The 23,668-nt window shown below is 38.0% G+C and overlaps 1 long non-coding RNA gene across 2 annotated transcripts in view; it reads left to right on the plus strand.

Moving 5' to 3' along the window:
• The window catches only part of LOC137070818 (uncharacterized), a 46,448-nt gene extending 23,173 nt beyond the window's left edge, over positions 1-23,275 (plus strand). For both annotated transcript variants that reach the window (XR_010904349.1, XR_010904350.1), the window contains exon 4: positions 22,420-23,275. This is a non-coding gene — a long non-coding RNA (uncharacterized lncRNA). The remainder of the gene's footprint in view (positions 1-22,419) is intronic.
• Positions 23,276-23,668: the final 393 nt, after the last annotated feature.

Genomic DNA, 23,668 nt, shown 5'->3' on the forward strand with positions numbered 1-23,668 from the left:
ATTTCAGTTGCTGTGCAATGAATCTAAAATATATGAAAGTTTAATTTTTAATCATTACATTATGGAAAATAATGAACTTTATCACAATATGCTAATTTTTTGAGAAGGACCTGTATTTACACTGTTAAAGAGTTTGATTCGTATGCTAAACATGGCCAAAATTTAAAAAAAGTAGTTGGACTTATGACAGAATATTTCCCTTCAGGATTCAAACAAGTTTTGGAACGTCTTTTCCGAGTATGGCTTTGTTTGATGTCATAAAGGGCAGAATTCCTTGTATAGACACTTCTCATAGATGAGCCTGTGCACACATCAACCACAGAAAGAGCAAGAGCACGTCCATCAATGAGCTTGGTTTGGGTTACAGAACATATATCACCTCTCTAATGGTTGGAACTGCTTCTCTTTGACAAGGTGTCTGATGGCCGTGAGGATGCTACTTGCAGCTGGTTTTCTAAGTTTGGATCAGTCAGTCTTTTGAACGGAATCAAGTCTTTGCAAAAGTCAGTTTCGAAAAGAACTGCTCACAGCAGTAGGTTGTCCCAAACAGAGATGCAAACTTCAGTGCATGTCTCCTCAGAATGGGAAAGTCCTCAGAACGTACATACAGTTTATAGAACTCGAGCAGAGGGAGGTTATTGTACTTAGCTTTGAGCTCATCATTGCTTTGCAGCTCAGTTATTACGTGTTGTAGGTTGTCAAGTACATCAGATGGCTTGGCCGGCATTCAACGGCGTAGAAAATATCTGCAATTCCTTTTGTCTACATTTAATGTCCTGAAACCTTTCACCAAATGCCTGAAGCAGTTTTGCACACTTAACAGCATAATCAGTTGTCATAGCAGGCTTTAGTTCTTGCTGAGTAGGAAAATGTACACAGTGTTACCCTTTTCCAGTTGCAATTGCCAAAGCTTTCATTTCCCTTTGAATGATTACATGTTTGAAAGCATAGAGCTGAGATGCTGGTTCGGACCTTTGAGCTTGATGTTCAGCTCTGACATGTACTTGGTTATGTCCATCAGGAAGGCCAAATCACACAGCCACTTGCCATCATTGAGTTCCACAACAGGTTTTCACTTAATATCCATGAATTGTTTAACTTCTTCCGTTAGTTGATAAAACTGTGCAAGCATATCTGCACGACTCAGCCATCGTACCTTATAATGGTAAACCAGATCTCCGTACTAGACTCAAAATCACTTAGTAACTCTTTGAACTGGCTGCTGTTTAGCTCTCTGCTTTTGATGAAATTTATGGTGGAAATGACTGTTGTCATTACACTTCAGGGAGCTTCAGGGAATGTGCACACAGACTCTCTTGATGTATGTTACAGTGGCATACAACTAAATCATTTGGATCAAGACCGAGACGACTCATTTCTTTTTTTGAGTTTGAATGCAGTTAATCCCTTTTGCGGGCCAAGCATGGCTGGAGCTCCATCTGTAGCAAGGCCATGTAACTTTTCAAATGGTACACTGTAAAAAATTTCTAGTGCTTTCAACTAATTATTATTTAGTAACTAGTTCCACAATTTTTTTTACGTTCACTCAATTTCATTCTAGAAATTGTTACCTGAATTATTATTTTTTAATTGGCTCAAACTTGACTTCAATATTAAAATGTACGTTTGCTCAATTATTTTTCAAGTTAATTGAATTAATAATTTTTAGTTGGCTCAAACTTGACTTCAACTTTAAACTGTACTGTTTTTATAATTAATTCAGCTAAAACGTTTTAATTAGGGGTTTAATTTTTAAATGGTTTTAATGTTACTAGAAATTGCAGTGGAACTAATTACAACATGTTATAGCGAGGATAAAAACAAATGAAAACACACTGTATCATCTGCATTTATAACATTTGTCATACAAATAATGCATTTTCATAAGAGTTCATTTCAAATTTCTTTAAATAATAAAAAAATGACCAAAGCTCTTGTCACTTTTCTTTAATGTCTTTAATGCACCTATAGTTTTTAAAATACACACACAGTCAAAGTAGATACAGTGGAGCATTCTTGCTACTTGCCAGTGTTTCAGATGGTAAAGGGATAGTTCACCAAAAATGAAAATTCTGTCATCATTTACTCACCCTCATGTTGTTCAAATCCTGTATAATTTTCTTTATTCTGCTGAACACAAAATAAGATATTTGGCAGAATGTTTGTAACAAAGAAGATTTACTACCATAGTATTTTTCCCCCTACTATGGAAGTGAATGGTTGGTCTATCTGCTTGGTTACAAACATTCTTACAAATATCTTATTTTGTGTTCAGCAGAACAAAGAAACTCATACAGGTTTGGAACAACATGAGGGTAAGTTGACAGAATTTTCATTTTTGGGTGAACTATCCCTTTAAGAAGAACTGACTGGCTTGGATGAGAAACTTTACAACTACGACAAAGCATCAATGAATATCTTGGTCACCCTGTTGGAGAAAGAGAGAAAAATTAATAATAAAAAAAATCCAATTATGTTCTTTATACATTTTATCAATATTAAGAATTTACTTGCATGTGTGACTAAACTAAAGTTGCAAACTAAATAATTTTTTACCCTATATTGCAACATAGGCCTACATGGCTTGCTTTCTTTCTCTTAAGCTGTTTAGAATTCGTCCCACTTGTGAGGGCGATGAAATGTGCACCATTTTATAGTATTCGTGGTTATGTTGTTCCCTTAACTTTACGGGACAATTTCAAAAGTTGGAACACGAAAAATCACGTTCAACACAACCACGTAACCCTAAATAGCATACATTATTTGGCCAACATTAAAGGGGGGGGGGGGGGGTGTCAATCAAATACACTATGTGATTGGCCCTGCAAGAGTTAGGGGAATACAGCTCAGAAGGGTATTGAGAGTTGCTAGACGACACTCGCGGGCAGATTAAATTTGCTGCCGCTAGACTGCGTCTAGATTTCTAGGCTAGACTGTAAATGCTACACGAGGACAAAAGAGAACTCTTTGCAAGGGAGACAGTCCTTTAGCCATAAGCTTTCTCCAGACATTATGTACAACATACGGCTGGATTCTCTAGCTGCGTAAAAAGAGTGGCAGGACATGCAAATTATTGGACATTTAGAGGCAAACAGACGCACAGCGCAAACTTCGGAGATGGTTACATCCAAAAAGAATACCCTGACAAAGAGAAAGTGTGCCCGAGCGAGCGACTTATTTCATTGGAGGCATCGAGATCTGCAAGAATACTTTTCTGTTTCAAATCTGGTGAGTTTCATTCTAAGAACACGTAGCCTACACGTTATCTCATGTTTAGTCCATGTTTAGACCTTCTCATATCTACCTATTGTTATTAGCTAGCTCAGTTTTAAGTATAATCGTTAGCACGGTATCACTTGCCAAAAACCGCCTTTACTATAATGGCCTTTTAGATGGTAATGCTAACATCTGCTATTAATTTGAATAATGCTTCAATTGTTTGAATTGACTGCTGTGAATGCGTTCCGATTTTTCCCGTTGCGTCTGTCGTTACTAGCAACCATGCAGCTTTACAGGGGGTATGGCTTATCTAAATGAGATGTAAATGAGCCCTATTGTCACTCCCAGCAGGTGAGAACAGGTGAGAACTGCAAAACTTTAGAGGCTGTTTTCTCTCGTTTACACTTTTATAAAGGCCTAAATTCAGATGGCCGTAACTTCTCCAAATATTATCAGATTTACATGTTACACATCGTTGGAAAGCTTGGAGACTACACTTTCAGAATATGTGAATAACTAAAAATGCCCCAGATCCGACTTGTGTCCCTACTTTCCGTGACTGGTCACATATGTTCATGAATTATATATGCATATTAAATATGTAATATGTAAGTGTTGTAGGATCCATCTTCTCAATATAATGCAGATACCATCATAAACAAAACATCGAAAATAAATCTAATTTCACAAATGTTGTTCTGATATAGGCTATTATCAAATGTTTCTAACAGCCCATTTCAACACCACAAACAAAAATCTATTTACCATAGTAAAATATTGTGTGTAAAATATTGTGTTGGCCATAGCCTACTTTTATAAAATTTTGATTGGATTCGTGTTTTTTAGTCCAGTCAACATTTGCAATTCTAAATGTTAACTGGATTTGAAAATATCAATTGATTTAATGTTTTTTTAAATATATGTCTGCAGACTTAATATAATATGTCTTCTTAACTAAGCACAAGTAAGAACGTTAGTTCAACATATACATTTTTTTGCTCTTCCAACATTTCATTAATTGGAGTTTTTAGAGTGTAGATCAAATTGGTTCATCGCCAAAACAACTAAACAAATCCTCACCTTTGGTAGTGCCTTGCATGGCTTGCAAAGACATTTCCTCACTCATATCAAATTCTGCAGAAATCCCATGCACTCTTTCACAAACTGTCCTTCTGAATGAAGTTTTCGCTTCTTGGCTATTTGCTTGCTCACTACGAAACTTGCATGCGTAACATTGTCTCTTTTAGAATGTGTTTTTCTGAAAACTGCTTATTGGGCACCAAAACTCCCTTATGAAAATGAACCATGGTTTTACTACTAATAAAACCAACAAAAAAAAAAACATAGTTATTGTAGTTGTAATAACATGGTAAAACCATGGCAACCACAAATTAACCATGGTTTTGCTACTCTAAGTCTAGACCATGGTCTAGCTACTCCTTGCAACTTATCCAGTTTAGCATGTTTCGAGCTGTAATGATGCTCGAGATTGGCCTTTTTCATCACTGCCAGGTCATGTTATCATAGCTATCAAAATCCAGTGTTCGGCACTTTGCGGACGTGAGTTTTTGTTGTAGATGTCTGTCTTTAAAAAAAAAAAAAAAAAAAAAAAAAATTGTTGTGTATTGTGCTAATTAATTGAGATTTCTTACAGCTCTTACAGGTTTTTGGCCTTGTCTGTTCCGTTGCTTCTATTACTCTCCCCTTTTTTGTAAGTCGCTTTGGATAAAAGCGTCTGCTAAATGATTAAATGTAAATGTAAATGTAAATGTCATCCCCACAAACTAGGCAGACTGGCTTGCCTTTCACTTTATATATAATAATCAGCAACCATATCACCCTGTAGCCCAAGATTCCCAATGAAGCTAAGCAGGGCTGAGCCTGGTCAGTACCTGGATGGGAGACCAACTTGGAAAACTAGGTAGCTGCTGTGAGAGGTGTTAGTGAGGCCAGCAGGGGGTGCTCACCTTGTGGTCTGTGTGGGTCCTAACACCCTAGTATATTGATGGGGACTCTATACTGACAAAGAGCACCGTCCTTCGGATGAGACGTTAAACCGAGGTCCTGTCTCTGGTCTTTAAAAATCCCAGGATAAAGAGTAGGGGTGTAACCCCGCCATCCTGGCCAAATTTGCCCATTGGCCTCTGTCCATCACAACCTCCTAATCATCCCTCTCTCCTGATTGGCTTTATCACTCTGTCTCCTCTCCACCATAAGCTGGTGTGTGGTGGGCATTCTGGCCCAATACGGCTGTCGTCGCATCATCCAGGTGCATGCTGTACATTGGTGGTGGTTGAGGAGATTCCCCCCTTCTAAATGTTAGGGATGGGCATTTCAAGCAAAAATAATATTCAAAAATTGATGGGAATTATTCGATTATTATTTGAAAATTGCAACTCCTCCCCCGCATGCAGGCATAGACACAAACAGAGAGAGAGCGAGAGACCATTCGCACTCTCATTCTGTATAATAAAAAACTGTTTAATTCATTAGGGAATAGGCTATTAACTCAAGCTATATCATTATTGTAACATGCTGAAACATTATTTGATGTTATTTGACATAGCTCCATGTTACCGCAGGTGTATGCCACGCAACCTATACAGTGTGTGTGTGAGTGAGCAACACTCGGATGTGCACTTGTTTAAGAAGAAAAGTAGCAGCGCGTGCGTTTTAGCTGATCACAATTAGTGATCGACCGATATATCGGATTCCCAATATTTTTCCCGATATCTAAGCATTTTCCCATAATCGGGTATCGGTTTTGTAATGTCGGATTTCCCGATAAATGGTGCCATCTTGTGGATGTTTTTTTTGCATACAAGTGTGCCATTAACGGACTGTCTGAGGGGAGATGAGTCAACAACGGTGTTTAAAGGTAAAATAACCTGCATCCCTTAATTAATAAACTTTGTTTGACATAACGTTAATGCACATTTGAGATATGCACAAATAAGATGTTATGAGATGATATTATATAGTTTAAACTTGGCACTGTAGAGATGACTCACTGACAGAGTCGTCAGGTAATCCGTTATGTCACAATAAAGGCGTAACTTCACATGAATGAAACAAAACAGCCATGAATGAGAGCATGTTGGAAGTAAAAGCACAGAATTTCTTTCTTTCTTTGTGTTTATGCTCAGTTGCATTCAGCCGTTCATTCACCGAGTTGTTGCTCCAGCATATATGCTAACATTACCGTAGGCTATAACATTACCGTAGGCTAAACAAGACCGACTCGTTTAAAACTCCTTAAATTATATTAACGTCTGCTATATAACATTTATATAATAAACATCTTATTAATTACAGCTTCGTGAAAATGAATTATTGGGCCACCATGAATGAGAGCATGTTGGAAAGCGCTAAACTTATTTCTCTCTCTGTGTTGTTTATGCTCTGTCGCATTCACTCACAGAGTTGCTGCTCCAGCATAGGATAGTCACCATATGTAAACGACTCATTTAAAACTCCTAATTATATTAACGTCTGCTATATAACATTTTTATAGTAAATATCTAATTAATTACAGCTCCGTGAAAATGTATTATTAGGCCTATCTCCGTGAGATGCTGTAGGAGTCGCACAATAACTACGTACATGTTGCGGCATTAGTTTCGGCTTTTGTTCACACAGTGCTCGTCCCGGGTCGAATCCCGCAATATTACTAGGTCCCCTACCTGGGTTCAATTCGGTAATCAATCCCGGGACGTGGTTGCTTTCACACAGAAGGCGACCCGGCAATGTTCCGGGAATATTGCGGGTCCGACGTGCAGTGTGAAAGGGGCTATAGACATACACAAACATTAATTTTGATACTGTACTAGATGAGATAAGAAAAAGAAACAAACCCATGAATACATCATAGCTATTAGAATTCCAGAGAATATTCAATCTTTAATCTATTAAACACATAAACCTTTTAAAACTGTAGTTTAAAATGAATGCTTGTATTTATGCTCATAGTTATGGGGATTTGATAGACTCAACTCTCATTTATGTTCTCCATTTGAAAATATTAGACTTTATATATGTATTTTGCCTGTTGTTAATATGGCTGCATTTATAAATAAAAAGTTGAAACAGCATTAATGTTAAAAAGACTGCACTGTATTTAAAAAACTTGTTCTGTATGTAAGGGAGTGAAACCGCAAAAATTACAGTGTTTAAAAAGCGCAGTTAAGTGCTGTTGCTGTAATTGTAAAAAACAGAAAAAACACAATAAATAAATATCGGTTCTAAATATCGGGTTATCGGCACATAAACATCCAAATAATCGGTATCGGTAATAAAAAATCTATATCGGTCGATCACTAATCACAATGTCATTAGTTCAATAATGTTAGGAAGGATGATAGTAGCCTGGATGCCAGCTGAAAGTAGCCCCGCCCACACATTTTTTAGGTCGGGCAGTTTGGTCTGGCCTTGCTCCAGGCTTTAGACGATGATGGACAGATGATCAACAGTAACGTAATCATGCACGTCATCAAAGGGGCTTGGATTATATTTACTCGAATCCTAAATGGAGAGCTTGTTTGTATGCATTCACCTTCACAATTTCTCTCAGAAATGATGATCATGTTGGGTAAGTACTCTGTGTATCATTACATTCTTTTATTTTTTTACACCACCAGCAAAGAACGTATATTCCAGCCTGATTCCAGCACGCGTGAAGACAGGGTTGCCAAGTTTTTACAACAAAACCCGGCAACTAATAGCCCTAAACAGTAGCTTCTCGGGGGGTTCTCTGGGAAAAAATTGTGTTTTGGGGGTAAAATGTGTGTTATTTTGGCAAGGTTGCCTGCTAAAATTCGCACTCATGGGTCTATATATCCCATAATAGTCGCTTCAACCCGCGGACATAGAAAACAATCCGTGGGGAAAAAACGCGGACTTGGCAACACAGTGCAGTTGAGCTCTGTTGACGTGGCTTCGTTGCTCTGATTGGTTGTAGCTCTATCCAATTGATGTCTTTCCTGGTTCAGTTGAAACCCGCCCCATTATCACAGCCCAATGGAGCAGTTTCAGACTCATATTCTGATTAGAATAGAGTATGACCAGGTCAGGCTAGGATGATAGTGTTGTTGAGGATTTACCTTAGATACGACCGAGAGAGAGCCAGTGTATTTACGCTTTTTTTCTTTTCTTTTTTTTATCCTCCCATCCGATAATCCGAGCATTTTTTTGTTTGTTAAATTAAAGTTTTTGTTTTTTAAAGTGTTGAGCAAGGAGCCCACGGCCGACAGCTAGTTAAATACTTTTCATCAGTTCAGCCTCTCAAATCAACACTTGACATGTCTTGCCTAAATCAATAGATATAAAACACTTAAATTATATTACAATGTTTATGTTTACAATGTCTTGCCTTAAATTAATATAAATCTGATCTTCAATTCCCGCGCTATATGCACATTTAACAGAGTTAAAAAAGCAACAAAAGCAACAGATATCAGCTGCATTTAATTCATCATCAGCTCATGCTCAAACATCGCAATAGAATTGATTTGTATTAGTGGTCGGATATTAATCTGTCTCGAAAGAATTAAGAAAGGCATTTACTCCTGATCTTTTCACAATCGGATAGATATCTGATCAGAGAAAACGAATTAAGTGAGCAGGTGTAAAAAGGCCAAATGGCTGCACTGAAGGAACGCGCGCTGTTGCTGCTGGCACAGACTCTGCACAGCGCGAGCCCGGCTCGACAGTCGCGTGAACTCGTGTTGCTTCCACCACTTCTCACACTTTTAATTAATTAATGTCTAAAATATAAAAAGGAGAATATTAGAATATTCAATATTCTACAATTAAATCAACAAATCGAATATTTGAAAATCGTGACTCATCCCTACTAAATGTAAAGGGCTTTGAGTACCCAGAAAAGCGCAATATAAATGTAACTAATTATTACTTTGACAAAAAAAAGTTTGTCTGTTTTTCTTGAAAAGTGCGATCTACTTTTCTTCTCTTGACTGTCGCCATTATGCATATCAGCAATTACAAGCACTGCATGCCTGTTGTGTTCACCCTGACTGTGACCTGGACATATAGTATTATATTTTTATATATTTATTATCTATTATAATATATAATAATATAAATTAACAATTATATTGACAGTAACGCCATTTACGTTTTTGTACAGATTTTTTTGGTTGTTTGTTGTTTTTGTAATTCTGAGTCGTTGTTTTTTGACTTGTGGGCCGGATTAAACGTGCCTGACGTTCTCCACCCCTGCTCTAAAGTAAGAGTCGACTCTGTCTGAGTCATTTAAACAAATGGTTTTAAACGAATTTCAAGCCATTTCATTGTGACATCAAGACGAAACATTAGCATATTGTTTCATATTGTGTAGGTATCTGGCAAACTCACATTATTACTATCTTACTTAAATGCATATGTACCTCAATAAATTTGAAATGCACACACGGCTTTGTTGATGGACGCACACTTGTTAATGCTGATGGTGAGGAATTACAGTTGAAATATAAAATGTACCTCAAACTGAGTACCATCACTGAGAAATGTCCTGCTCAAGGTTCAGGTTGAATAACTAGTTCTTCTATGTATCTTCATTTTTTCATCATACTCACGCTGGGATTGGTGTCAAATCGACATCATCGTTACTGTCTTTACAGTGTGTAATCACTTTTAATTCCGATCAAATACAATAATACATTTGTGGTGAGAATTATTGGCATCCCTGGTAAATATGATCAAAGATGGCTGTAAAAATAAATCTGCATTGTTCATCCTTTTGCTCTTTCATTAAAAACGTTTTTTAATTGAAGTAAGTATTGAAAGTGGCAGTAAATCACATTATGCGTTTCTCCAAAATGTTGGCCATAATAATTGTTTTATTACATACATTTTTCAACCTTCTTTTGCCAAGATAACAGCCCTGAGTCTTCTTCTATAATGCCTGATGAGTTTGGAGATCACCTGACAAGAGATCAGAGTCCATTCCTCCATACTGAATTTCTCCAAAACCTTTAGATTCCCAGATCCTTCTCTTTAGTTCACCCCACTCATTTTCTACAGTGTTCAGGTCAGTGAACTGGGATAATCATGACAGAAGCCTCATTTTGTTTTCTGTGATTTTTGTGTTGATTTTGATGTTTGTTTTGGATCATTGTCCTGATGGAAGATACAACCATGGTCCATAATAAGAGTTCTAGCGGCTTTTTTAGGCTTTCTGACCCCATGATTCAACTAATCTCTGCAATTCTCCATCTCATGTGGTCCTTGGAGAGTCTCTGGCCCCTCAAACTCTCCTCCTCACCATGCATTAGGATGATATAGAACCATTCCTTATTCCAGGCAGATTTGTAACATCTTTAGTTCACTGGAACTTCTTAAATATTGCCATGATGGTGGAAAGGGGGATTTTCAATGCTTTAGCTACTTTCTTACAGCCACTTTCTATTTTCTGAAGGTCAACAATTTTTTTACTGCACACTTTCCTCATAGTTATACTCCTGTGAAACAGGCAGTCCTAGCTAGACAATTTCATGTTTCTAGTCACCCTGGTGTGCTATTTATTTTAATGTTTTACTATTAATGGGAATATACTTTAGAGATAAAAATTATAGGGGTGCCAATAGATGTTGCCAATGTGTTTTGAAGGACAACATTTAAAGGTCCCGTTCTTTGCGATTCCATCTTTCAAACTTTAGTTAGTGTGTAATGTTGCTGTTAGAGCATAAATAATACCTGTAAAATGATAAAGCTCAAAGTTCAATGCCAAGCGAGATATTTTATTTAACAGAAGTTCCCTTTCAAAGCCTACAGCGAACGGCCGGTTTGGACTACACCCCTGCACTTCCTTAAGGAATGACGTCACTAGAACCGTTTGTTGACTAACCCTCCACCCAACAGTACACACAAAAAAGGGGGCGTGGTCTTTTTGCTCTCCCACATGGAGAAGAGCGCGCATTCAGCGCTTGCATCTCCCCGTTATGGTAAGATAAAGGCGGGACCTTTCCAGGCAAAGTGCGCTAAGCTGCTGTCCAATCACAACACGGGAAGCGCTGGCCCAATCAGAACTCGTTATGTATTTCTGAAGGAGGGACTTCATAGAACAAAGAAATCATCACGACGTTTTTAGGACAGAGAAAACAGCGGCGTACAGATAAGTAATATACTGTGTTTTTTTACACGCGAAACATGAACTCATGTTAAATTGCACACTGTAAACATAATCAAAGCTTCGAAAACACGTGAAGAACCACCGGACCTTTTAACAATGTAATTTCCCCCCCACTTTCAATTATTTTGCTTTAATGAAAGTTTACATTTTTGAGAATTTTTTGAATGAAAGATCAAAAGTATAAACAATGCATGTTTATTTTTACAGCCATTTTTTATCATATTTACCATGGGTGCTAAATCTGATTTCAAGTTGCAACGTTTAGGGTTCATATACACATCAGAATCTGAAATTGGGTTGGTTTCATTCTGATTGACTAAAATTTGTGAGTGTAAACCTACTTGGATTGGAGATGGAGAGTGAGGTTCATCCTCACGGGAGCGATCTGTCTTTTCGTAGAATCCTGTGAGTGTTTTTTTTTTTTTAGTATCAGGTGCATTGTCTTGGGAACCCCAGCTGACGTGAAGTAGAATTTGTTTGAAATTTCCCACATTAAAAGTGCCAAGACCAGGTGGCTCACCATTATATGGCCACACTGTGTAGAACCAAATCGGTTTACATGACTTTGGATTGGAATGCTTGAGGTTATTTGAACACAGGTCATTACTTACCTCAAACCATAGCTACTTTAAATCCGAACTGTCAACAGATACACATTTTTCACGTGTCTGTCTAAAGAACTTGGTTTGTTTTCTGCTCATTATAGCAGGTTCTATCCCAACAACTTTTTTTTAAAGGGGTGCTTAAGGGGTGTATGAATTGATATATAAAGAGATTGTTTTGGCATTGCAGGTTATTTACCTTTAAAAAAATCACATGCAGTGTTATAAATCGATCAACATTTCTGTTTCTTCTTTGCTATTATAGAGCACATGTGTTTTCGCTCCCCAACTGATAATCTTCCAGCATGACAAACTTCATAACTCTGCAACTGTCAGATCCAGTGTGCTCTCATCGGCCCATGTGTTCTGACTTGGTTACAGTAGTTAGATACTTGTGTGACATGTGATGGCTGCACTTGTTGAAAAGGCTTTCTCAAAAGTCTAGGAAACAGAAGAAGCTGTAGCTGATGCTTAGGAAATAAAATGATGAAAGATGTACATACAAGTCATGCCTGAAACAAGATGATTGTTTGTACTGTGAAATACCAGCAGAGAAGTAGTTTTGCATGCAAATTATGCTACACTGTAAAAAAAAAAAAAAAAAATCAGGTCTCCTATTGAACATTTTCAAGTCACTGATCACATCAACATTTTTCAGTTGGCCGAATTGAATTTCTGTGAATTAAATTGCATCAATTCACAGAATTTATTATAATTTGATGTGATCAATCACTAGAAAATGGACAATTGGAGCATTTTTTTTTACAGTGTAGAGCTTTTCTCATATTTTTTTTATAGTTATTTTTAACCAGTTGTGTCAAGGCTATTTTTAGTGGATAAATGAAGTCAGTTTCAAGTTTACACATATGCAAACAGAGTAAACACATGTGTAGTTCATCATCATATTAACTATGAATGTGGTCCACTAACATTTGACAACCAGAAAGGTTACACTTAATTTTACACTTTTTAAATAAAAAAATACAGTATCTCTTTTGTTGTATTGTCCCTGATTGTAGATGCGTTAAAATGTATGGCGTGATGCCTGTAATCCAGCAAAAAGTGCCTCATTTTTGTATTAATAACCATATATTTAGAAAACAGCCCACATGTGATGTTATTGAGAAGCACATGTCAAAAGCAATAATGACCCTCTGAAAGTTTAGGCATGTAAGTAGTTTATTTCTTATTATTATCTGTGATAGTTATAATGAGCTTTAATCTAAATGGAAAAAAAAAATCCATTAATTTGATAAAGCATTGCAACTTACGATTTCACATATTTATCCTAACTGTGTATGAAAGAAAATATAATATTTCAATAACATCAAACCTCAGCGGTTCTTGTGTCACATGACTTCATGACATCATAACAAGAGCACCAATAAAGTTTGATGTTATTGACGGATTGCCACAAAAGTATGACTATAATTTAATGTTGCAAAAGATTTTTATTTGAAAAAAATGCAGTTCTTTTGATCTTTATCTTCATCAAAGAAGCCCAATATCACGGTTTTCAAAATATTAAGCAACAGCAAATATGATAACAGCGTGTTTGAATTGATGATTTTCTGAAAGATTATGTGACACTGAATACTGGAGCAATGGCTGCTGAATTGTAATAATATTTCTATATATCTACAGTCCCTGACAAAAGTCTTGTCGCTTATCTATTTTCTAGAAATACCTGATATTAACCTGACTTTTAATTAATTAATTGGTGTTAGAAATAGCTCATATGAAAAGCTAAAACCCTCCCAAATGATGTTTAATGCACTGAAATAAATAATTTTCATAGAAAAAATATTTATCATTTAATCACTTTTCCTGCGTCCATCCTTTTAGCAGGCTGTGGGCCTTGGCAAATGCCACACGGTTTTTTAATTGTCATTTGTTTTGTGCTGGCTTCTGGGCACTGATTCGACCATGGAGGCCATTTCGAGACAGAATCCGACAAACTGTTCTGGTTGACACAGGGACTTCAGGTGACCAGGTCTCGTGGAGCTCTGCTGCAGTGGAAAATGGGCTGGCCTTGGATTTTCGAGCAAACGGTCCTCTCGAGCAGTTGTCTTGCGGGGTCTACCTGACCTGGGCTTGTCAAAAACATCTCCAGTCTCTTCAAATCTTTTTTTATCCTCTGTACTTGACGCTGAGACACATTTAAGGTGTCTGCAACATCAGCAGTGGATCTGGTCTTCAGCCTCTTGATAATCAAAACTTTAGTCTCAGGGTGAATCTTAGGCATGTTTGCAGAGGTCTAGTTGCAGTTGATGTGAAGGTCTAGCGTACTGGGGTTCTTTTCATACACACTTGAGACCTAATTGATCCATTATTAGTCAATGGTGAAGCTCATATGACAAGGTGACAACACTTATGTCTTTGCAAAAATTGACTCAATGGGCTTTACCAAGCTGTGAATATTAGAATACTTTTTGAAAGTTTAGTTTTTCACTGAAACATTATCACAAAAGCTGGTGGGATTAAAATGAGCCATTTCTTGTAAAAAAATCTTGATTAGAAATATATTTCAGCGGCACTTTAGGTCAATTTGTACACAAGCGACAAGACTTTTGTCAGGGACTGTATATCTATATATCTATAGTCTTCTCTTCACTGTATTTTTATTCAGTAAATGCAGCCTTTTAGCCTGGGAAAACCCAGAGAACTTCTTGCAAATTTAGATTTGCTCTGCAAGTAGTCTGGCAAAGAGCCCATTCAAGCCCATTTCTAATCTGTCAAAATCGCAGCACCAATCAGAAACATTGGGGGGTGCTTTACACTATGATGACAGCGCAGCGACAGTGAAGCATCACATCTGTTTTAAGCGCTTTTAAACTTTTCCTTTTCGTTAAAACCCGTGCAAAAAACAACCCTCGGCTACCAGATGTGGATTACATCGGCTACTTTGATGAGGAGGATGGGGAGTGTGATCGTGTGCTAACACGCACAGCAGCTCTGGATCTGGCCTTTATGTGCTTATTTCCTTATAGATCTGAAAAAAATTGTAAATAATTGTAAATAAAAAACTAGCATAACTATGTTCAAGTCTGAAACTGTTCTAACACATCTGAAATGACTGAATTTGAATAAAATTTGTGAGGCAGATTTTTCCAAAGACTCAACAATATTATTTTATTTTCAAAATATTGCAAATCGCATTCTAAGTGCAATGCAAGTGCCTCACAACGGGGGCAAATGTGATCAGAGCTTGATGTTTTCTGTTCGACCATCAATCCGAGATGTTTCATTCGGTCTGAGATGCTATTAGGTTTTCCAAATTTTGCAAAAATGTTGATGGAGTGGTGGTGGACACCAGCTATTATCATATTTCTTTTACAACAACGGCAAAAGTCGTCAGAAGCCATTGCAAAATCTTCCTCGAAATCACAAACAGAGAACTGCTGTTAAAGTCTCAGATGTTTCTCCGTCGCTGTGCAATCGTCATCTCCTTCATTGCTCTGATTGGTTTTAGGTCTATCCAGTTGTGCCTAGAGGCATTTGAGAGACGTCCGTTGGGGATGCCTCTTTGGAAATGATTTGTCTATGAAGCTTTTCCAGACCATAACTTAGTTACTACTGAGAATGGTTTGATTTTAACCAGGCTAGCAGGTTTGGTGAACATAAAAGACTTCCGCAGACAATCCCAAAGCTTTGAACAGTACTTTTCATGAGTTGATCAATAATTTGTCAGTAGTCCCTTAAATTCAGTCAGTCCATAATGAAAAGTAACCATACTTCAGAAGAAAAACAAACAAACAACAACTAAAACATTCTTTAAATTTCTTCTTTTGTGATCTACAGAAAGAAGGATGTCATGTGATTTTAAAGCAGCATGAGGATGAGTAAATGACTGAATGAAGATGATTGAGGATGAGTGATTGAATGATTGAGGATGATGGATTGTTTTTTTTTTTTGAGAACTATCCCTTTAACAGTTATGAACATTTGTGCATGGAAATTATAATAATAAGAAATAATAATGACTTTTATATAAAATATAAACCTGTCCTGTTCTTACTCTCATATTTTCTAAAACAACTTTCTAAATACACCCCCGCAATTTATTCCAGAGTCATTATTAAACTGAATGAAGGCCAAGGTTCTCTATGCTCTTCAGCACTGCAGGGAAGACCTGGCTGACTTTGAGGGATACAGCTGGCATGCTATCAGACAGGTAGTTGGGAGGATTTAATGTGGAACAGTTCCCTTTCTATGGCAGTGAACCTGTTGCAAACAGAGAGGAGAAAGAGTTGTAAGACGAATCCAGGCTGATCACAGTATGTCCTGGGAAAGTCAGCCAAAAAACGGGAGAATGGGTTTCACGGATCCATAAAAGCTTTGAATTTGTCCGTGTGAACAATTGAAACAAAAGTACGACACGCATTTGTAATTTCATGATTTATTATGGAAACGCTGATGACAAAACCAGCAGTGTAGCTGTGTGGATTAAGACGTCTATGAAAAATCCTTCTTCCAAACTTGGGATTTTTGAAACGGCATGAATCACTGTTTTCAATAAGGGGCCGAACGCATGTCGAAAGCGCCTGGTTTTGCTAATTTCTTTCTTTTTGAAGATAACGTGCATGTCGCGCTTGTTAGGAGAAAGTAAAAACCTGGTGTGAGACAGCATCCCTGGAAGAAAAAAAGAAGGCGGAATGAAAACAAAAACACTCCTGTGGGATGTGTGACAGCTCTCACCTCCGAACCCAGCAGTTGCTTGCTGGTTTCAAATCACCCTAACGACCACGTAATGACCTCACTTGAGTCACCTGCTGCTGTGACCAGGCTTGACCTGGCATCTCTTCTGGAAAAAAATCTGTAGCCTTTTAGAAATGCCTCACAGAAACTATGTGGACGAACATGCCATTTCAGCTGCTCGTGTTTAGCCTTTCCAGTTTCGTTTTTTGTACGTTCTAAGGAATCTTGGCATCCCGATTTTGTTAAAGTCAAGATAAAGACTGTAGTATTTTAGTAAATTGATAAGGAACTCAAGCATACAATGGAGCACATCTGAGACGAGGAATGTTATGGAAAGGAAACTATCTCGCTGGATACATCCTGCCCTGTGAACAAAGGCCTTTGCCAGATGAGACCCCTGGGACCTTTGCACCACTCTTAAACACTCTGAACATTTATGCTGCTTTAAATTTCCTTTTACATCTTTCCCTTGATATCTCAGCTCAGGGATATTGTTTTCCAGAGCTGCAGGTTTTTATTTCGAATGCTCTGAATCACATATGTTCACCTTTCCCGGTCAAAGTTTCGACATGGTTTTAGTTAAAAACTCAAAGAGTCACATTCGACAGATCACCTTTGTAGTACGATCACTTTCAATTTGGATTTTTTTAGAACAGAATCTAATCACTGTCATGTTATTTGGCATTGACAAATGCAGTACTTCAATTCAGTTCATCTGAGTTGTTGTTTCTTTTATATTTGACACCATAACATTGTTTGAAAAGACACACTCTTCAATGAACATCCAGTGACCGTTTGGAATTAGGAAGCTCGGCCATTGCGCCAATTCCCATGAAATCTCTCGATATTTCTTTCAGTTGTTCTCCATTCGTAATTAGTCGTGGTCAGGCTGATCAAAGGACTCGGGCGGCCGGTTGCATGTGAACCAGCATCTCTCGTGATGACATCCACAAACCAGAATGAAATATGAAATATCAAGTTTCCACGGATGTATGGACTTGTAAGGAAAAAAAGCGAAAGAATTGGGGGATTTTCACACCGATAATGTGAAACATTTGGTGCATGTTGTTGGCCTCTGAAGAGGAAAATCCGGAGCCAAAAGCGGTCTGGCAGTAAAACAGAAGCAAGTCAAATGCTAAAACAACAGCAGTCATTGAGAATCACTGATTTAGATGTCATTACGGCATCTTCCTACACTAGATAGCTGTGCTCTCATGGAAGACTAGAATGATTTGTGCACTCAGGCATAGCATGGCGTGGCTTACCATGAAAGAAACAAAACAGACCTGTTCTTACTTGCGTTCCACTTACACATCACAATATGTTGCCAGAAAAATATCCACTTTTTGCGGCAGCAATAAATATTATTTTTTTTATACAAAATGCCGCTCTGTCAGGCAGTTGGAAGCCCATTTAGTTCGGAGTAAAAAATAAAAGTAATTGAGTAATGAAAGTTACATGGTTAGATATGAAGTTGCAATTTCAAGAAATATAGTCAACCTTGTGAGATATGAAGTAACAGGATATAACATTGCAAAGTGTATTACCTTTTACTCTGAGGCAGAAATTGGTTTCCATACAGACATATGAAGTGATGTACAGGTCCTTCTCAAAAAACTAGCATATTGTGCTAAAGTTCATTATTTTCCATAATGTAATGATAAAAAATAAACTTTATTTATAAATAATTATGTTCAGTTATGCACTCAATACTTGGTCGGGAATCCTTTTGCAGAAATGACTGCTTCAATGCGGCGTGGCATGGAGGCGATCAGCCTGTGGCACTGCTGAGGTGTTATGGAGGCCCAGGATGCCTTGATAGCGGCCTTAAGCTCATCCAGAGTGTTGGGTCTTGCGTCTCTCAACTTTCTCTTCACAATATCCCACAGATTCTCTATGGGTTTCAGGTCAGGAGAGTTGGCAGGCCAATTGAGCACAGTAATACCATAGTCAGTAAACCATTTACCAGTGGTTTTGGCACTTTGAGCAGGTGCCAGGTCATGCTGAAAAACCAAATCTTCATCTCCATAAAGCTTTTCAGCAGATGGAAGCATGAAGTGCTCCAAAATCTCCTGATAGCTAGCTGCATTGACCCTGCTCTTGATAAAACGCAGTGGACCAACACCAGCAGCTGACATGGCACCCCAGACCATCACTGACTGTGGGTACTTGACACTGGACTTCAGGCATTTTGGCATTTCCTTCTCCCCAGTCTTCCTCCTGACTCTGGCACCTTGATTTCCTAATGACATGCAAAATTTGCATTTTTCATTCGAAAATCATTCGAAAAAAGTACTTTGGACCACTGAGCAACAGTATAGTGCCACTTCTCTGTAGCCCAAAAGTGGCTTGGCCTGGGGAATGCGGCACCTGTAGCCCATTTCCTGCACACGCCTGTGGACGGTGGCTCTGGATGTTTCTACTCCAAACTCAGTCCACTGCTTCTGCAGGTCCCCCAAAGGTCTGGAAACGGTCCTTCTCCACAATCTTCCTCAGGGTCCGGTCACCTCTTCTCGTTGTGCAGCATTTTTTGCCACACTTTTTCCTTCCCACAGACTTCTCACTGAGGTGCCTTGACTCTGGGAACAGCCTATTCGTTCAGAAATTTCTTTCTGTGTCTTACCCTCTCACTATAGGGTGTCAATGATGGCCTGCTGGACAGCAGTCAGGTCGGCAGTCTTACCCATGATTGTGTTTAGAGTTAATTAGTTGATTCAGATGATTAGGTTAATAGCTCGTTTAGAGAACCTTTTCATGATATTCACATTTTTTGAGGAATTTTGGGTTTTCATGAGCTGTATGCCAAAATCATCAGTATTAAAACAATAAAAGACCTGAAATATTTTAGTTGGTGTGCAATGAATCTAAAATATATGAAAGTTTAATTTTTATTATTACATTATGGAAAATAATGAACTTTATCACAATATGCTAATTTTTTGAGAAGGACCTGTAGAAGGCGGCATGTAAAAAAAAGGGGGAAATCATTTATAGGTGCCATGCATTTTGAGACCAGATCTTTTTAATATTTATTGGTTATGAGGTAATGTCAATAGGACTACACACACACAAAAAATGGATTAAATGGCTTTCACTGTGTAAATCTCTCTCAGTATTATCTAGCAGTAGTTTACTATCGGCCATCTCATGTTGAAGCACTTGTGAGACACGTTTGAGGCCAGAGCCGTGCAGGGCTGAGGTTTGCACAAATTTGTTTATCTGAACCAAATGACTCACTTCATCCTGCTGCTTCATTTGGAGGTAAATGCGGTATAGAATTACCCTACGGACACTCACTCCATCTTTTGTACAAAGGCTGATTCAAACAGACCGGTAAGAGAGAGTCATCTCTTCCCCGCCCATCAGATGTTCCCCTGCAGCTCCGAATGAAGTAGCAGACTTTGTAACAAACAGCGTTGTCCGAGACAGGTGCAGGTGGCAATCAAAGTCTTAACGACCAAACGTACGGCCTCCTACCAAGCTGTATAAGCAAATAAACAGAGGGCGGCTTCAAGCGGACGGATGTGTAACTTCTGCTTGATGGCGGGCAAAGTGTAACAGAAGCTAAACGACGCTTTATCTGTTTAGCAGACGCGCCCTGCTCAAAAGTGTGGAAGCCATTGCCAGTGCAAAAGGCCACCGGCAGGGATAAGGTGTGTTTTTAATTGCCCTCTATGCTTTCTCCATGTGTGGAGGCCAGATCTAATCTAAACAAGCGAGTGTGAGGCAGATTAAAAGTGTCTGTGGACTGTGTTAAAAAGTCTTAGCTAGCCTGTCCAGTGACTATCTTAACAGGCTGCACACATGGGAGTCGACAGTACAAAGAAGCACATAAATCTCCAAAGTGCCTTTGTCAGTTTTACACCCAAATTAAGCTTATAATGGACCGAGGTGGGGAATGTTTCCCCTTGAGATCATGTCACTGACCTTCTACATCCGAGTCTTAGCATTTGTTTCTGTCACTGTGTTCCTTAAAACTGAAAGGGACTGTGTGAAAACTGCCGATTCACATTTTTTGAAAATAAAACGTGAAACTATTCTTTCATTTTATATACAGCATTCAAAAGTTTTTGAAAGAAGTTTATGTTCACCAAGGGTGAATTTATTTGATCAAAAATATGTTAATAATATTTTATTCTTTGAGCTGAATTTTCAGCATCATTACTCCAGTCTTCAGTCTCATGATCCTTCAGAAATCATTCTAATATGCTTATTTGCTGCTTAAGAAACATTAGATTATCAGTGTTGTAAAAAGTGCTTCTTAATATGTTTGTGGAAACCATGCATGGTGTATATTTTTTAGCATTCTTTGTTGAATAGAAAGTTTTAAAAATATAGCTTTAAGTTGAAAATAGAAATCTCCTGACATAATTTGTCATTAATTTTGATCAATTTAATACATCCTTGCTGAATAAAAGTATGTTTGCAGTGCCAATCAGTTTTATTTTCTTTGGGTTTTGTTGTTGTTGTTGTTGTTTTAGATTTATATAGAAAATCAGTTATATTACTGGCTACTGATAAATGTCATTCTGTACATCTGAGAGCACAGTTTTGCTGGGAAAATAAAAAAAATCAAGTCTGTGAGAAATGAAGAAAGAACACATGAATGATTTCAACCTTTTATGGCTCTTCGACCCTGTTAAAGCACTGTATACCATTTTGTCATAAAACATTTTTGCTATTGCCAAGTGGCGACATTTTATAAGGCCTGCGCCATGATGTAATTTTGCTCTTGATTTTGTCGTTTTGTTCAGTTTGCTTTGATATCATTAACTTCTTTCAGAAACATGGTTTTCCAATTACAAGCTAACTGGCGATAACATAGAGACTGTAACCCTAACAGCACCTTACACATGTGCTCATGACATGTTTTAGGCCAATAACATTCTGTTTTATCATTGTGGCTAATAAAATATAAGTAAGGAGCATGCCAGGATTCCTCAAATAGGATTAGCAATGTTTATATATAATAGCTATAAAGTGCGGCTCTTGTTTGGAGGCTGTGAAAATGGATTTAGACCTCCTCAGCTCAATGCTTTTTAACAGTGACAAATGATTTGACTCATCTCTCCTCCTTTTGTAACACACTGCCTGTTTTCTGTGTCTGGTTTAGATCTTTTGTTTTATGGGCCGACTCATGGACCACCACCAAGGTCTAATTGCTTCAGCATAACCTTTCACTCCTTTGGTCATGATTAGTTTTCCTACTTCTTCATCATCTGACTGACAAACAAGAGCGTCTCGCAAAGTTGTGACTGCATTTCATTCGTTTATGATGTCACGGTTGTGGACGAATGTGATCAAAGTATGTCTCAAAGTAATGTCACTTGATTATCCAGCAGTGGCGAGTTAAACATTTCATCTTGGTCGTTTATTTGATATTCTCTTAGGAAACTAAAGTTGAAAAAAAAAAAAAAAATATATATATATATATATATATATATATATATATATATATATATATATATATATATATATATATATATATATATATATATATATATATATATATATAATTTTATGAAATTCTTTACTTTCAGTATGTATAAACACCTCCATTTAAACGAAAAAAATCTCTGCCCACCAGCACACACACACTCTCTCTCTCTCTCTCTCTCTCTCTCTCTCTCTCTCTCTCTCTCTCTCTCTCTCTCTCTCTCTCTCTCTCTCTCTCTCTCTCTCTCTCTCTCTTTCTCTCTCTCTTTCTCTCTCTCTCTCTCTCTCTCTCTTTCTTTCTTTTTCACCACATAGGACCCATGCAGTTGAGCCAGATCTGTCGTTTTATTTCCACCTGCCAAGGATTATGTTATATGAGGACTGTCAGCGTCTCTTTGATGCAACTCTTGGATGGAGTGGAAGTCAACAGCAATGACTTCAACATGTGTCTAATCAGATAGTCGGCGTTTTGTGAACTGGAGCTGCTTTGTATCTTTCAAACATGGATCAACTTTTCTGAATTAAGGACCCTGACTGTAAAACAAAAATTAAGTGCAGACACAAGCTTTCATTTGCAGTGTAAATCATGGTGGTTGATAATGAACCGAGCTGAATGCTCTTTGCAGGAGAATACGAGGATTGTTTGGGTCTTAAATATGAATAACCTCAGTAAGAGCATATTACATGTATTTCTCTATACAAATCATACTTAACAGACAGGACTTGTCTTGTGTTTTTCTGTGTTATCTCAGAGAAAGGTATGCATGAAGATGAATTCTCACTGACGCAGAGCTATCTGTTTATATGATCGACTGCTTTCTTGAACTGCAGGAGTGTTAACAGCACATCTCATGCTCTCTCCCGCTTTCTCGCTCTCTTTCTCTCTTTTTTTCTTTTTTTTTGTTGTCTTGCAAGCTGCTCTGCAGCTTTCCCTCAGTTCAGAAGGCATTGTGTTAGAGCAAGTGTTCATGCGGCCTTTAAATACACTAAAAACATGCTCTTATTTACTATTTTTTTCCTGTTTCCAGTCGAAATATCGAAATATTTTTAAATCAAGATGCATTTACTAGATAAGTAAAATGACCTAATATATTTTTCTTGTTTTCTGTGGAAAAATATTAAAATGATGCGAGATTTTACTTAAAACAGGCAAAATTATCTGCCAATGGGGTGAGAAAACGTCTCAGGTTACGTATGTTACCCTAGTTCCCTGAGGGAACGAGACGCTGCGTCGAAACGCTGTGAGAACGCCTCTGCGTTAATGCGTCATGAAGCGCCTGTAGAACCATTCCATCGGAAAAAAGATCGATCGTCGGCGTGATGACGTCATCGACCGGAAGCTATAAAACGTCCGTGAAAACAAACAGGAACTAACTTCTGATAAAGCCTGAAGTAAGTGATCACGGACACGCCGGGAGTATGGCAGAGCGACGCAGCGTCTCGTTCCCTCAGGGAACTAGGGTTACATACGTAACCTGAGACGTTCCCTTTCGGGGAACTCGAGCTGCGTCGAAACGCTGTGAGAACGCTTATACCCACATCGCCATAGGACCAAGTGTCTCGT

The sequence above is a fragment of the Pseudorasbora parva genome, chromosome 3 (assembly GCF_024679245.1).
Source record: "Pseudorasbora parva isolate DD20220531a chromosome 3, ASM2467924v1, whole genome shotgun sequence".
Lineage (NCBI taxonomy): Eukaryota > Metazoa > Chordata > Actinopteri > Cypriniformes > Gobionidae > Pseudorasbora > Pseudorasbora parva.